Here is a 16,445-nt window from a genome sequence, read left to right on the forward strand (position 1 = left end):
ACGCGAAAAGATGCACTTGCATCCCCCCCCCCCCCCATTTATAGGCCTTAAATAGTGTAAAATGTTTTTGTTTGAGAAATGTTGAAAGAAAAAAGTGATAACTTTTTTAGACACCGCCCCTATCAGAAAGATATATCAGGGGTGCCCCAGGAGGGATGTGCCCCCTTCTGTTTGGGGGTTTGAAGGGCGCTGTTGCCTCTCCCCTCCTCGCCAAAAAGATTCTGGACCTGTATGAGGCTCAGATTGGCCACAGGTCGATCAAAATGTAACGTGTAACTAACGCTGAAAAGCGTTTGCCTCTATCACAATCCGTTGAGAGTTGCAGCACTTTGAAATCAGTTTGATTGAAAAAAATCAACGCAAAAAACTGATTTTTGGCAATTTTGAGATATCCCCTCGTTGCCATGGTAACAGTAATTGTAAGATTGAGCATGCCGTTACAACGGTGATGGCGCAGTTAACATATTTGTGCTAAGTTTGATGAAGATTAAAGCAACTTTTCGAGTTTCATAGCAATATAAACTTGTAACAGGAGGCTTTTCAAAGAAAACAGACATTTTTCACAAAACGCTCAATGACATGCAGTAATTGGTTAAGAAAGCTTTACAGTTATAGCGGTAAACAGTATCTTGATATAATTGTTACAATTGACAAGATTGGAACAGTGATAGCTGTCCACCGCCTGTCTATAGCCAATCAAAGCGACATGATAACCATTGACGTAAAAAACCTTTCGCCCATCCGCTATGTTTGTCGGGTTACCTATTACGTAAAACTGAAAAATACAATTATCAATGTAAAATCTGAGTACCAACCTTCAGGCTCGTGCATGATAAACACAGCAAATTACAATATTTTTGCCATTGTCATTTCTGATAAGAAAATGTAATCTTAATAAGAGTATATTTTGTTTTCTTTGCAAAACTTCCAATATATTCTACGGGCGAGTTTAATTCTATGAGACATTTTATTGCATCATACCTATAATAACGCAGATCAGTTATAGTCTGTTTAAAAAACATCTTCGCAATGTCGATGGAGTATAGAACGTAAATTCATTTAATAGAATTGATGTATCTAAATGTTGTAAATTACGCAAGAAGCTAATTATGTTTTCCAATTGTCGCACTTATTAAGTAGGACATTTGGTCAAACTAATTGTACTAGGCGTTTAGTTAATGGGATATTTTAATGGGCAATATCTCCCAGATTCTGACTTAGAACAAAAATATCTCAGAATCTAGCTTAGCACGTCAAAATGTTTTGACTAGAGCAGAATGTAGGAATAAATCAACTATTTTCGTTTGCTTCATGTGTTGACCACAAACAATAAAGGTATTAGGCAAAAATGAAATATCATTAATATATTTAATATATTCATAGCTGAACGGCGATTCAAAACGTTTTGTTACATCAGAAAGCATTTTTAATTATGATTTTCAGGCATATGTTCAATTCAAATCAAGGGGTGGTACTTTGCGCGCACATCCTAAAAGTTCTAAAATCACTTTTTCAACCAGTATTTTGAAGAAAAACCAATCATGTAAAAAAACAGACAGAGACTTTAAAATATTATTTTCATATAGTAAAAAGATGTCCTTACTTCTAGTTGTAATTTTCCAAATACCTTGAAACAACTCCTTCTTTTCTCGTCAGTATTTTGTGTTAAATGCGTTTATGAGTCCGGATATTTCGTACACCCGGCGTTGAAATGTTACGGAAATTGAGAAAATGGCCATTAAACCGACAGTTTCAGACGGCTGGAAGTTAATTCATTGTACAATTGTAGAATTTATTTCAAATGTAGATTTTTATACTTTGTTCTTTTTAATTTGTACGAAAAATGTCGAAAAACACACTTTTTACAATAAATAGAAATTCTGACACTGCGTACACTACCAAAAGTGAAGAAACTGCGTAACAAACAAGCAAAAGTCTGAACCTTATTAAGCACAAAACACAAACACAGTTTTGCAATGGGCAAGGCTTACGATTGGATTGTTTATTATTTGAGCAGTGTGTACAAGTACATGTTATTGTAAAAAAAAATTTGTTTTCATACATACAAATATGCATTATCATATGACAAACCATGATAAACAATTTCACTTATATATTATCGTTTTGTGAATATAATTACAAACTATATGAACAAAGGTATGATAAGTCAGGTTATAAACCAGAGATTTAACAATTAGCCCATTATAAGGAATGTTAAAACTGTTCCTATCATACCAGGGTTAGTTACAATATACCTATATAGCTTGTTACAATTATTTTACCAACATAAAAAAATGCATGACTGTAACTTATAACTTTTATATAAAATCTGTTTCATGCCTTATGTTTTCGTTTCATCATATATATTTACTGCAAAGCCATATGCAACAACTGGCTAAAATACAATATTCGAATTTGAATAAAATTGTCCTTCATAATCGAAACCGAGCGTAAAACTGATTTCCTTGAGCATATTTATCGCCTAAAACCTCATGACCAATCACTGATCACGTGATATATGCATCAGTGATCCGTGCACTAGTTTATGTGCGACATAACGTTGATAGATACGCGGCTATACTACTTAACACGCAGAACTTAAAGTTTTAACATTATTAAGCACAAAACACAAACACAGTTTTGCAATGGACAAGGCTTACGATATAACCCATATAAATGTTAGAGGCTATTCAAATTCGAATTCAAATTCAACACAGCATACAATTACAATTTTAGCTGTCTAGTAACAAAAAGCTTTTTCTCTAAAGAATCATCTATGTAACCGTCTTTGGCCAAATCAGATTTCCAACGACCATGTCGCTTTAAACAACTGTCTGAAATACCTTCTGCATAAGCAGCGGTGGTAGCATCGCTTGCTCTAAGTGAATGCCTTCCTAAATACAAATCAGGTGCAACAAGCTTTAACTTAGAAACAATACACTCTTTGGAACGAGTGTAGCTCAACTTTTTATTTCTATGAATCAAAAATATTTTTGACGTGACCTACAGGCGGGCCTAAAATGTTAGAATCAGAAGTAAATTTCTCATTGATGTAGTCTAAATACCTTCGTAACATAGTAACCGGACAGGGTGAATTTTGACCTCTAGAAATAGTAACTTCTTTGTCACCCCTGTATATATCAGTTTTACTTTTCTTAATTGACAAAGATAAATATTCACTCTTAATACTTATATCATTAGGCGTAAATTGCTGACCTCATCAAAACTCAAAAAAAAAAACCTGCATAACTTATTAAAATCATAGTTAAATCACGAAGCACAATAGCATCCGATGAATCTGAAAACATGTTACACAGTTCCATAAAGTGATCACAACTTATAATGTACTTCTTTGTCCTGGGTCTAGAGCTGGTACGCTTTGCATACTCTAACATAGATTTTACTATTATAACGTTCTCTGTCGGATATGCGAAGTCATTTATATTATGATACCATTTAATGCCGTAAAATGCTGCTGTAATTGCACTGTCTGATTTACCAATACCGATTAAATTTGACAGATACATGACTATGTGAATGGAATGTGCAGGGTGGCACAAAAATCCCTTCTGTGTACAGAAATCTCTAAAAGCTTTTACTTGATATGTATATTTGTCCACTGTGCTATCCGTCCTAAAATCTAATATATGTACAGCCAGTATGTCTATTACACGTTTAAACTTAATGCAAAGGTTATTGACAAATTAGCAGTCGCTTAAGCAGCCGTAGAAACACAGGATTTATCGTCTTATTAAAATTCTATTATTCAAGAATGGGTGTTATTGAAAAGACGGCAAAAACTGGTGTTGCTTGCCGACACTTCAGATTTTGGCTGGAAAACTGTTAACGAATATTTCGCTAGTGACAGCGATGGTGAAAGGCGAATTTTCAAGGCTGAGGCACGTGCTAGCAGACAGGCTAAGGCAGACAAAACAAAAAGGCTAGAAAAAAAGCAGCTGGCCGTATATCCTATCGTCATCACATACTCAACTGGGCACAAGATAAAGGCCATGGTTGTGTTTCTTGACTAGCAAAACTGGTCACTGGAAAAACGAATGTGTACAGAACAGTTCCTATCAGAACAATAAGTTAAGTACTTGTAATTTTGATATTTTAGAGACTTCACAGTCAGTCTTGGGCACAGATCAACATGTAGACATGACATGTTTGGGAAGGATAGAAGTAAGTAAAAATGAACACGTGTGGATGCTCAAATAAATAATGGAGAAAACGTGTCGGGGTCAAAAGGTAAAGATAATCCTTTTCCCCTAGTTGGCAGGTTAAAGCAGAATTTTGGTTAGTGTGAAAATCTGTCTAAATATATATATTTATTTTGGACGTTGTTAAAAATGGCTACAAATTACCGTTTAGTTATGTGACAATATGAATGTAAATATATTTTAAATAAAGGGCAGCTTCATTGATGATTTACATGAAATTTGTTTAAAAATACACGATGTTTGTGATTCGAATGGCATATTTTTACAGTAATAAGGATACCCAGAAGTGGCAATGCAGAAGCTGACTATCAGATGTTTTGATAGTGACGACTGGTCTGTAAATAAAGATATATTTCGATATTTAAATGTAAAATGGGGTCCATTTACTACTGAAAGGTTTTCTACACATTACAATAACAATTTTAAAAGGTTTAATTTTAGATGGTGGGTACCAGGTACGGAAGCAGTTAATTGTTTAACACAAAAATGGTCTAACGACAACAATTGGTTAATTCTACCGCATAGTATGGTTATCCAGTGTATAGATAAGTTAGAAAAGGAAAAATGTAAAGGTACTTTAGTTATTCCTGAGTGGAAATCTTCAGCATTGTGGCCATTATTAAAATACGATAATGGTAGTTTTAAAACGTTTGTAAAAGATTATTATGTTTTACCGGTGATAGGTGCGGTAATGAAGGGAAAAGGAAACAACGGATTTTTTTAATAAGGAACCTTTCAGTTTCAGGATGATAGCATTGAGATGTGACTCGTCAAAAGTGACAGTTTAGCGTGATAATATGTTCTTATTTTTTAAAAATTATTAATTCAGAATTATGCTTTCAGGTTCTGGCTTGAGACAAACACTCAAAAGGAAGTTTCATGATGCCGGTGTAAAAATAAACGGCATAAAACGTGTAATAGACAGAATGGCTGTACATATAATAGATTTTAGGGCGGATAGCTCAGTGGGAATCAGCTCTACGCTTCTGAGCTTTCTACTCAATGAAGCCCGACATCTTCCCGCTCTTTTCATGCCTGCTCAAAAACTGTCCTACACAATCGAAACCGAGCGTAGAACTGATTTCCTCGAGCATTTTTACTGCCATTTTATACCCATCAGTGATCCGCGCACTAGCTAAGCTACATTGTATCTCGTGGCTACGACTTAGTAACTCATGGACACGACATAGTATCTCGTGGCGACGACTTAGCTATCTTGTGGCCACGACTTAGTAACTCGTGGCCACGACATCGTATCTCGTGGCCATGACTAAGTAACTCATGGCCACGATATAGTATCTCGTGACCACTACTTAGCTATCTCGTGGCCACGACTTTGTAACTCGTGGCCACAACATAGTATCAGACAGAAAGTGGTTTTCAAACAATTTTTACATATATGAAAAAAACCGTATACCATCAAGTCTCAATAAAGTAAAGATTGCTGACTCCAAAATGTATATGTGAAAATTGTTTGAAAACCAGTTTTATCGTTATAACAGATGTCCAATTCGTGATTAAATATTAAGATGGTTTTAATAGAGTGTTTACAGCGGCGTATCACGTTGGGAGGGAGGATTTGACCCCAAGCGTCTTTGATAAACGCCGGTCACATCGATATTTTTTCTTAATTATAATGACGTGTTATCGTATTATATGCTTGTTTTCAATCTTATTTCGCAAACCAAACTTAAACAAGTTTATAACCTAATAATTCAATTCAGGCATTAAGTCACTTTTAAACCAGACTGATTAACCCGAATTTCTTCATTTAGTTCTTTCTTTGTATATGTTTTTTTTTTCTAAATCATGTGTCAAGTATCAAGTCTCGAACAATTTTCCATTATGACATTCGTACAGGAGTTCAGAGGAAAGACGCTACATATATGTATATATGTTTTGTGATGACAGGCAGAAAATGTCAATCAATTACAATGACATGGGCCATTTTGCCGAGGTCGTACCTTGTTGTCTGGGTTAAGAATCCGCCATTAAATTGGCGTGTGTTCATTTTCAAGAATAAGATATAAATCTGAATATAAAAGTAATTTATTTTAAAATTCTGAATGAACAAGAGGGCCAAGATGGTCACAGATCGCTCACCTGACCCATCATTTAATTGTAGGTCAAGCAATATCAAAAATATCAAAAGCATTGTCAGATGATATAAAAATTCAATTCAGCCTTAAAAAATTACAATGCTTGTCCAAATTTCAAATCTGTTTGTCAAAAATCGTAGGTCAAATGATATCAATAATATCAAAGGTAGGTTAGCTGATATCAATATTCGATTCTGCATCAGAAATTACATCCCTGGTCCAAATTTCAAGTCTGTACTTAAGAAAGGACACTAGCTCTAACAATATCATTATTATCGAAAGTAGGTCAGTTGATATTAATTTCAGTTTCGCATTAGATAATTATTACAATTCTGGTTCAAATTTAAAGTCAGTTTAAAAGACACTTGATTCAAAAATGTACATACATATAAACATTTGTAATGCATTATCCAAGATTTCACTGTTCTTTTTTCGCTAACATCTTCAACCCGAAACACTTTCGATAATAGCTGATTGGCGAACGATAGGAGTTAATTCAGTTTATCAAAAAGATAATTATTAATCAAATAACATATATGACTATTTCCAGGAACAAAGTTTCTGTTGATTTAAGCAATGATTCGTTTGTTTTGGAGAAACTAACAGTTGCCTAAACTCTACCATTTTTGTATTTTGAATAGCGTTCTACCATAAAAAAACAACAACATTACCATGCCATTAACTGTCCCTAATAATCACAAAAATCAACGACCATAAACAGATGAACATTTCGTTGAGCATGCGAATAAGTAAACTTGCAAGATTTGAGTTCAAAAACTTAAAACATTGACTCAACACATGCTTAGTGTCTGTTTCAATTCTAAACATATCGATTTTAGTAAATATGACTGTCTATTAATTGAAGACAATAGGTATGTGAAGTTGGCTTGTACATTGTACAATGTAGTTCAGCTTGTAATTCGCCAATTACAAGATTGTAGTTTGGTAATCAGCATGTTGTTTGGCTTGTTTAATGTACATAGTAATTCAACTTGTAGTTCGCCAACTACAAGCTTGTAGTTGGCTATTCACTTTACTTCACCAGATACAAGATACACCAGCATACATAATATTTGAATTACAAATTAGTAGTTGGGTATTCAGCTTGTAGTTCAGACCAGATACACCAGCATACATAATATTTGAATTACAAGCTAGTAGTTGGGTATTCAGCTTGTAGTTCGGACCAGATACACCAGCATACACAATATTTGAATTACAAGCTAGTAGTTGGGTATTCAGCTTGTAGTTCGGACCAGATACACCAGCATACACAATATTTGAATTACAAGCTTGTAGTTGGGTATTCAGCTTTTAGTTCAGCCCAGATACATCGGCATACGTTATATTTGAATTACAAACTAATAGTTGCGTATTTAGCTTGTGGTCCGGACAAGATACACCAGCATACATTATATTTGAATTACAAGCTTGTAGTTTGGTATTCAGTCTGTAGTTCAGCCCAGAATTATTAGCATACATTATATTTCAATTACAACCTAGTACTTGGGTAGTTCGGACCGGATTCACCAGCATACAAATTATTTTAATTGCAAGCCAGCAGTTGGGTATTCAGCTTGTAGTTCGGACCAGGTACACCAGCATAGACAATATTTGAATTACAAACTTGTAGATGGGTCTTCAGCTTGTAGTTCGGACCAGAGACACCAGCATACATTCAAATATTCTGTATGCTGGTGTATTCGGTCCGAACTACAAGCTGAATACCCAACTACTAGCTTGTAATTCAAATATTGTGTATGCTGGTCTATTTGGTCCGAAATCCAAGCTGAATACCCAACTACAAGCTTGTAATTCAAATATTGTGTATGCTGGTGTATTTGGTCCGAACTGCAAGCTGAAAACCAAACAACTAGCTTGTAATTCAAATATTTTGTATGCCGGTGTATTTGGTCCGAACTACATGCTGAATACTCAACTTGTAATTAAAATATTATGTTTGCTGGTGTATCTTGGCTAAACTACAAGCTGAATACCAAAGTCCTATTTTTTAATTCAAATATTGTGTAAGCTGGTGTATTTGGTCCGAACTACAAGCTGAATACCTATCTACTAGCTTGTAATTCAAATATTGTGTATGCTGGTGTATCTGGTCCGAACTGCAAGCTGAATATCCAACTACTAGCTTGTTATTCAAATATTGTTTATGCTGGTGTATGTTGTCCAACTTCAATCTGAATACCCAACCACTAGCTTGGTTTTCAAATATAACAGATGCTGGTGTATTGAGTCTGAACTACAAGCTGAATACCCAACTACTAGCTTGTAATTCAAATATCGTGTTTGCTGGTGTATCTGGTCCGAACTACAAGCTGAATATCCAACTACTAGCTTATAATTCAAATATTATGTATGATGGTGTATTTGGTCCAAACTACAAGCTGAATACCCAACTACAAGCTTGTAATTCGACTATTATATTTGCTGGTGTATCTTGTCCAAACTACAAACTGATTACCAAACTTCTAGCTTGTAATTCAAATATTATGTATTCTGGTGTATTTGGTCCGAACTACACGATGAATACCCAACTTTTAGCTTGTTATTCAAATATTATGTATGCTGGTGTATTTGGTACGAAATACAAGCTGAATACCCAACTTCTAGTTGTAATTCAAATATTATGTATGCTGGTGTATTTGGTCCAAACTACAAGCTGAATACCCAACTACAAGCTTGTAAATGACTATTATATTTGCTGGTGTATCTTGTCAAAACTACAAGCTTAATACCCATCTTTTAGCTTGTAATTCAAATATTATCTATGCTGGTGTATTTAGTCCGAACTACAAGACGAATACCCAACTTCTAGCTTGTAATTCAAATATTATGTTTGCTGGTGTATTTTGTCCGGACTACAAGCCGAATACCCACTAATGTAATTCAATTATTGTGTATGTTGGTATATCTGTACCTAACTTGTATCAGGTCCGAAATCCAAGCTGAAACCCCAACTACAAAGTTGTAATTCAAATATTGTGTATGCTGGTGTATCTGGTCCGAACTGCAAGCTGAATACCCAACTACAAGCTTGTAATTCAAATATCGTGTTTGCTGGTGTATCTGGTCCGAACTACAATCTGAATACACAACTACTAGCTTGTAATTCAAATATTTTGTATGTTGGTGTATTTGGTACGAACTACAAGCTGAATACCCAACTACTAGCTTGTAATTCAAATATTGTGTATCCTGGTGTATTTGGTACGAACTAAAACCTGAATACCCAACTACAAGCTTGGAATTCAAATATCATGTATGCTTATGTATCTGGGCCGTACCTACTTACTAGCTTGTAATTCAAATATTGTGTATACTGGTGTATTTGGTCCGAACTTCAAGCTGAATACCCAACTACAATCTTGTTATTGACGAACTACAAGTTGAATTAATATGTACAATATACAAGCCGAACTACAATCTGAATACCAAATTACAAGCTTGTAATTGGCGAATTACAAGCTGAACTACGATGTACAATGTACAAGCCAACTTCACATACCTGAAGACAACCATTTTAACATCCTATTTTATAAATTCTATCCAACTGAAATAAATCCACAATAATTCTTTGCAAATACAATTTACCTTCACCTAACACTGCCGTAAAGCTTATAGGCTATGCCATGCTATTGCTATTTATATCGGACATAATTCACTTTTATGTATAAACAATTATGTTAAAATGGCTGCCTTCAATAGAGAGTCATATTTATTTTGCTAAAATCTTTTGAAGGTATTTCGATCAACACTTAAACAAACACAAAGCATGCATTGCGTCAATGTTATATGGATAACGTGTTGGACCTCAACTTTTGTAAGTTCCCTTACTTTTTTGTGGAGGGGGCATGGTGTTGTTGTTTTCTGATAGAATGTCAGACGTTATTAAGAAATGACATAGTTTCAGCATCTTCCATCAAACAACTGTTAGTTTCGTCAAAAAATAAAACGAAAACATTCAATGCTGAAATCAACAGTTACATTGTGCCTGAAAATGTTTAAGTTCGCTACAACTTTCTATTCGTTTATATGGTGTTCTGTTTGAGGCAGTTAAATATCGCCTGTTAAGATAAAAGATTGACTAAATATCATGTTTAAGCTCGACTATTTGAACACTAGGGAGAGCTTATGTCTTCACCCAGGTGTCGCTGCGGGGTCACATTTTAGTAACGTATTTGCGTGCAAGTTGGTATCTCCAGAACTACTGATGGGAATGGATTGAAACTTCACACACTTATTTGAGAGCATAACAGGAGGTCACTATCTAAGGGCTGTTACCTGAATAGGAATTTTGACAGAACTATGTCCCTTTTAGAACTTTTACATTATCCAGGCATTTATTAAACATTTTTATTTTATCAAGCACCGAGAAAAGTCGAGTCCATTGCTATTGTTAAAAGATAAGTAACGAGACATAACATTCGCTTGGTACTGTAAATAATAAAAAACAGTTTTTGAAAAAAAAAACATGCGAGCGTTAAGGTAAATCATCACGAATTTTCATATTTTATGATTCTCACGAGGATAAAGTTAAGCGTGCGGCAAATTCAACGTTAAATGGCGCCAAATATCTTATTCGAGAAAGTTAAATATCGTTGCTTTATCTACATGTATAAAATATACAGAAGGGGGGGTCGACATAAGACTTTTAGAAAAAAGAATCCTGCATGTCAGTAGGTGTCATTTAACTGACCCATGTAAGACACAGTACATTTCAGCTGCACTAAATCCGTGAAGAAGTTAACTGTTTCAAAAAAGTGTCTTTATACAGACGTAAGAAGACACTTTTTGAATAGCTTTGCAGGGGGTAAAGCCGTATAAGGGATTAAGTCACGGTACCGTGACTACATAGAGCTCAGAATTTAATTTGCATTGCTCTGTATCCCAAATTTAAATATGGTTTAGGACTGTTCATTACTTTGAGGAGAAGGGAAGCAAATGTGTAAACGACCGTTAAGTCCAGTCCGGAGAGCCACGGAACGGTAGTCCGAATGTACCGGGTTCGAGTCCCGTCAGACTGCACATTTTCTCACCCTGTGACAATCATACATGTGGTATTCATTGAAACCAGCGCGATTTATGTACTTGAACTCAGAATGAAACTTACGTTACACGATAATTTACCTTTTCTATTGGAGACTGTAGATACCTGAAAAAATATTGAAACGATAGATAGTCAATGGTTGTTAATATGCATGTATTGAATTAATGTTTTAAAGGCGATTGCAATAGTTAAGTATTACGAATGTGTCAACGTAACTTGTAACAACAGCCACCGCCAGGCGGGGGTAACGCTCGGCTATTTACTTTTTTAAAAGCAAACAAGGTAATGTTTGAACGAATCTTAACGATTCCTTTTTATAAATTTAATCGGTCTGTCTTGTCAAATTAGTTTTGTCTAAGTATGAATCCATTCACGCATATATATATATATATAGAAAAATCGGACGAAAAATCGTCACGCCGCAGCCGGGACACGAACCACGGGTCTCTGGATTGCCGGTCCAGTATGCTAACCACTACACCACAGCGGCCGTTGCTTTTTCTTCGTGCTAATTGGCCTTATATATTTAAGTTATTTTTAACTTTATAGTGACGTCATCACTTTTATTACCATAGCGGCGAGCTATTTATAGCTTCTTTTACCGCAGTTGGCTGACTCAGTCACTATTATTAATTTTCTTATGTACTATTTCTCGCTCATATCTTTCTTTCTTTCATATATATTCATTCTTAGGCGGGAATGGTCGAGTCCCGACTGCGGCGTGCCGATTTTTCGTGCGATTGTTCTATGTATTATTTCTCGCTCATGTCTTTCTTTTTTTCATATATATATGTACATACACACCAATAAATATATAAGGTCATTTAATGCACAAATCAGTGAAAATTCAGTAATTTTACCTTCAAAGTCAAGGTCATTAAACACCCCAAAATAGATGAATACAGAATCCCTAAAGAAAGCCCAACACGGCAAAATTGAAAATGTTGCAGGCTCGGTTTGATTGAGCCTGTTCATGGACGGTACTGGAAAGTGCAAGTCACCGTCCACGCCCCCTAGCACCGGCTTAAGCAGAATTCAACATTTAAACGTGAAATAGTAAAATTTTGAATTTAGAAACATCCGCAGATGTGTTCATACGGCGGTTATCATGGAACCTTCAATGTGACACTTCCGTGCCATTCCATGAAAAGCGGCGTATGGTCCCCAAGTAATAAAAAGCGTGTGCCCTAAACGAGAAAACAATGGGCGGAACTAAATAAAATGGAATTTTGAAAGGGGATCGGAGGTTATGAAGCCTGCGTATCACAGATAAGACGTCAAAAGACAAATTTAAAAAGCAGGCAACATATCCTAAGGGTGATTCAACATTATTCAAGTAGGAATATTGGAACCACCCAACTAGAAAATGCCGAAAACTTGAAACTAAAAATACCACAAGCACAACAATAATGTCGTGCTGAACGATCTTCAAGGATCGAAAATATAACATCAATTTGAGTTAGATAAATATAAAGGTCTTGTCCTTAAAAATGTTCTGTTATGATATGAAGTCAATCCATACAAAAAAAAAAACAAAGTTACAGCCAGTTAAAGCCAAAAAGTGAAAATTTAAATAATTTGACCTTCAAAGTCAAGGCATTTATGAGTGAAGGTCAAGATCTGTCTGATTATTTTTAAGGGCTATCCTTGAAGATTATTTTGTCCAAGACTGAAGACAATCTTTTCAAAAATAACAACGTTACAGCTAATAATTATAGACAAAAAAATGAAAATTTCAATAATTTGACCTTCAAAGTCAAGGTCATTTATGAGTGAAGGTCATGGTCTGTTTAGTTATTTTAAGGGCTATTCTTGAAGATTATTATGTCCAAGTTTGAAGACAATTCATTCAAAAATAACAAAGTTACAGCCAATAATAGCCACAAAAAATGAAACTTTCAATAATTTGACCTTCAAAGTCTAGGTTATTTATCAATAAAGGTCAAGATCTGTCTGGTTATTTTTAAGGGATATCCTTGAAGATTATTATGTTCAAGTTTGAAGACAATACATTAAAAAAAACAAAGTTACAGCCAATAATAGCAAGAACAAGCAAAATTTGGACTTGAAGGTCAAGGTTATGGATGAAGTCAAGGTTAGTGTGGTCTACTGACAGTTCTTGTCGCAAGGGATGTTGTGGTAAAGTATGAAGACAATACACCAAGAACTAAAAAGTGATGATCAAGGTACAAGTTTGAGGACGGCAACGGGTACGGCAACGCCGCCAGGACTATAACAATACCTATTTGACTGTTTGTGTTAACAATATTAACCAAACGATAATAAACAAATAGCAAAAGAAAACAAATGGTAAGAACTTTATAGACAATACATTAATTTATGTACCATGTACATACTGTATTGCTCAATAAAATGCCCTGCATTAAATAACCATTTAATAACCGCTGCAGTAAAATACCGGTTACACAGGTAACCAGTGAAGAGTATGGCTTTTTCACGGCAAATTTCCCCATCCAAACAAGTCAGAAAGTTGTTGCTACTTCGCTTTTAACGAACTTCGGATATAACGAACGATATTTTAATGTCCCATTGAGTTCGTTATAACCGGAGTGGACTGTACTTTAAAATAAAAAGTATAGCTATAAATGGTATCATGTAAAATTACATTAATGGTGTACGAACAAATCAACTAATAGTATGTGTTGCAGCACTGTTATTACAATATTTAAGCTATGTAAAAAATAAATAAATGTGCATAATAAAAATAAGACAAAAGGTGCCAGGTATATGTGACAGAGACTGAAATTAAGAAACTGAAACTACTGAAATAATTTGTAAAAATACATACTTTTGAGTTTCTTCGCTATCACATTTTCCTATTTTTTCTTCTTTTGTCCCTACAATCGTCAAGCTGTGTCCAACATTTGATTTTTCGTGGAAATCTGAACATAACATGCAAAGACTTTTCTGACAGTAAAGACATCGCCACGCAGCTCCTCTGATTATCCCAGTCTGGCTGCAATTATCACAACGGTCAATTATGATCTTTGTGCTATACAACGTTTTGTTAAAGAATACTTCTTTCCGCAAATTGATTTCTCGCAATTTTCGGATAGGATGGGATTCTTGTACGAAATAGATTGCATGCTTTAAGGTACAACCAATGCAGATAAAAATATCACATTTCAAACAATAAACAGCTGCTGACGATCGCAGATTACTATCTAAGCAAATACTACAGTCGTGCTCAATGTTCTCCATTTGTACTATTTCGTCAGCTATTGCCTTTTCTAACACATCTTCAGATTCAGTTCTGTGAGAAGCGTGATCCTTTTTACAAGATATGCAAACAAATATGTTACATTCTGTACAAAGCATATGCGGGTACTTTGCCGAACCTTTCTCGCAGCATCCCGAACAAACTGGTCCCGTAAATTCTTCTGATCCCGACATAATGGATTTACCATATTGCTGATATATGACTTTAAACTCCTTGAATGGAATAAGCCGGTGACCCTTATTTGAACTTTGATGTCGTCCACAGCACTCTTGACATGTATTCTTGAAACCGCAGTGAACACATATCCACAGCAGTTGGGTGTCTTCTATTTCTCTTTTACACGAGGAGCAGGACAGTTTTTCTTGGCGAATAGATTTTTCTACAGTGACCGCATACTGGATATCTTCAGACTGACTTTTGTTGACCTCCTTTCTTATTTGGTCGACTGCTTTAAGTTTGTGATCATGTAGTAGCCCGAATAGATTGTGATTATTTTCACACACGGAACACAAATATTTACAACAATTCATACAGTATACTCTTGCGGCTGTATACTGACCATAAATTGTGCACACAGTGCATTCAAAACCGGCTTCTTCAGATCCAATAAGAACTGATAAGGACAAGTTTGGGACTTGGTTTTTCTGCACAACTTTATGCTTCTGAAGAGATTTAAACCGCCCGTGTTGCACGGAGCAGGAGCGACACAAAAACTGTTCACAGTCCATACAAAGTTCAACAGCTTCCACATCCTTATCTTCCTTAGAACAGAGTGAACAAACACGCTCGTGCACCTCATCTGAACCACTGATTGATGGCAATGAAAACATTTCTGGTGTCGCCATTTAAATACTTAAGAAAGTAACAAGAAGAGTTTTGAAAACAATCACAACGATCACATTCCAATATCTATCTAACTTAATATTTGAAATATAGAGCTGGGAGTTATCCTGTTGCTAACGAAACACACGCCTACCATTCCGTCTTCTTCCTTCCTTTTATGTCTAATCCAAAACGTTATTCCAAAGTAAAGGGTTTTATAGAGCTTCATTAAATATTTTAATATCACATTTTAAATTAAAATTATGCAAAAAACAGAAGTTGTATCAGTTTACATCCGCCCTGTTGCATTTGGGCATAGGAAACGATTATCCGTATATAAAATGCATTACACGATTAGCTTGCAGAGTTTAATCAATATCTATTTTGAGCTTGTCCTAAATTTTTAGAGCACAGATAGGAAGCGTGATAAGGATATCACCGATCTTTGGACATGTATAAAAAACAAATGAAATCGATGACATTTCTCAGATTTAAAGTTTGAAATTTCGTGATTTATTATAAGATAAATCTTTACAACGCAGTTTTATTACAGTTTCAAGTTTAGAGCAAAGTCAATTTATCTTGTTCGTCAGTACATAAGCATGATATTAACCAAGCTTGCACAGTTTAAGTAAAAGTTATAATAAATCGACGGCCGAGACTGTGATGTGTTTTTTTTTATATAAAAGCATACTATTTATCGCCTAAATATTTTACCACCTAATGAATCACTCATGTTTTGCAACATAGCGTAGTGCTACCTCATGAATCGATTGTTCTGATGAAATCAACCGGATGTACGTGTATTTTTGTTGTTGTTGGTGTTTTAAAAAATTGAACGCTTTGCAACCTTTACATTAGTATTTGCACTTAATTATTGATCCATTTCCCTCATTGGTATTCACCTATTTCGACAGTCGTGTCGTAATATTCCATAAATTGTAAAATATGTATTTGTTCATGAAATTCTAGCATTGATGATGTGACTCCCATACAGT

At 35.1% G+C, this 16,445-nt stretch overlaps 1 non-coding gene across 1 annotated transcript; it reads right to left on the reverse strand.

Annotated features, from left to right (window-relative positions):
* Positions 1–11,801: 11,801 nt before the first annotated feature.
* Trnaa-ggc (transfer RNA alanine (anticodon GGC)) lies at positions 11,802–11,874 on the reverse strand. The gene has a single exon. It is a non-coding gene; the product is annotated as a tRNA-Ala (tRNA).
* Between the last annotated feature and the right edge of the window lie 4,571 nt (positions 11,875–16,445).

Source organism: Ruditapes philippinarum, unplaced genomic scaffold (genome assembly GCF_026571515.1).
Source record: "Ruditapes philippinarum isolate M1 unplaced genomic scaffold, ASM2657151v2 ctg713_1_1_1_1, whole genome shotgun sequence".
NCBI lineage: Eukaryota > Metazoa > Mollusca > Bivalvia > Venerida > Veneridae > Ruditapes > Ruditapes philippinarum.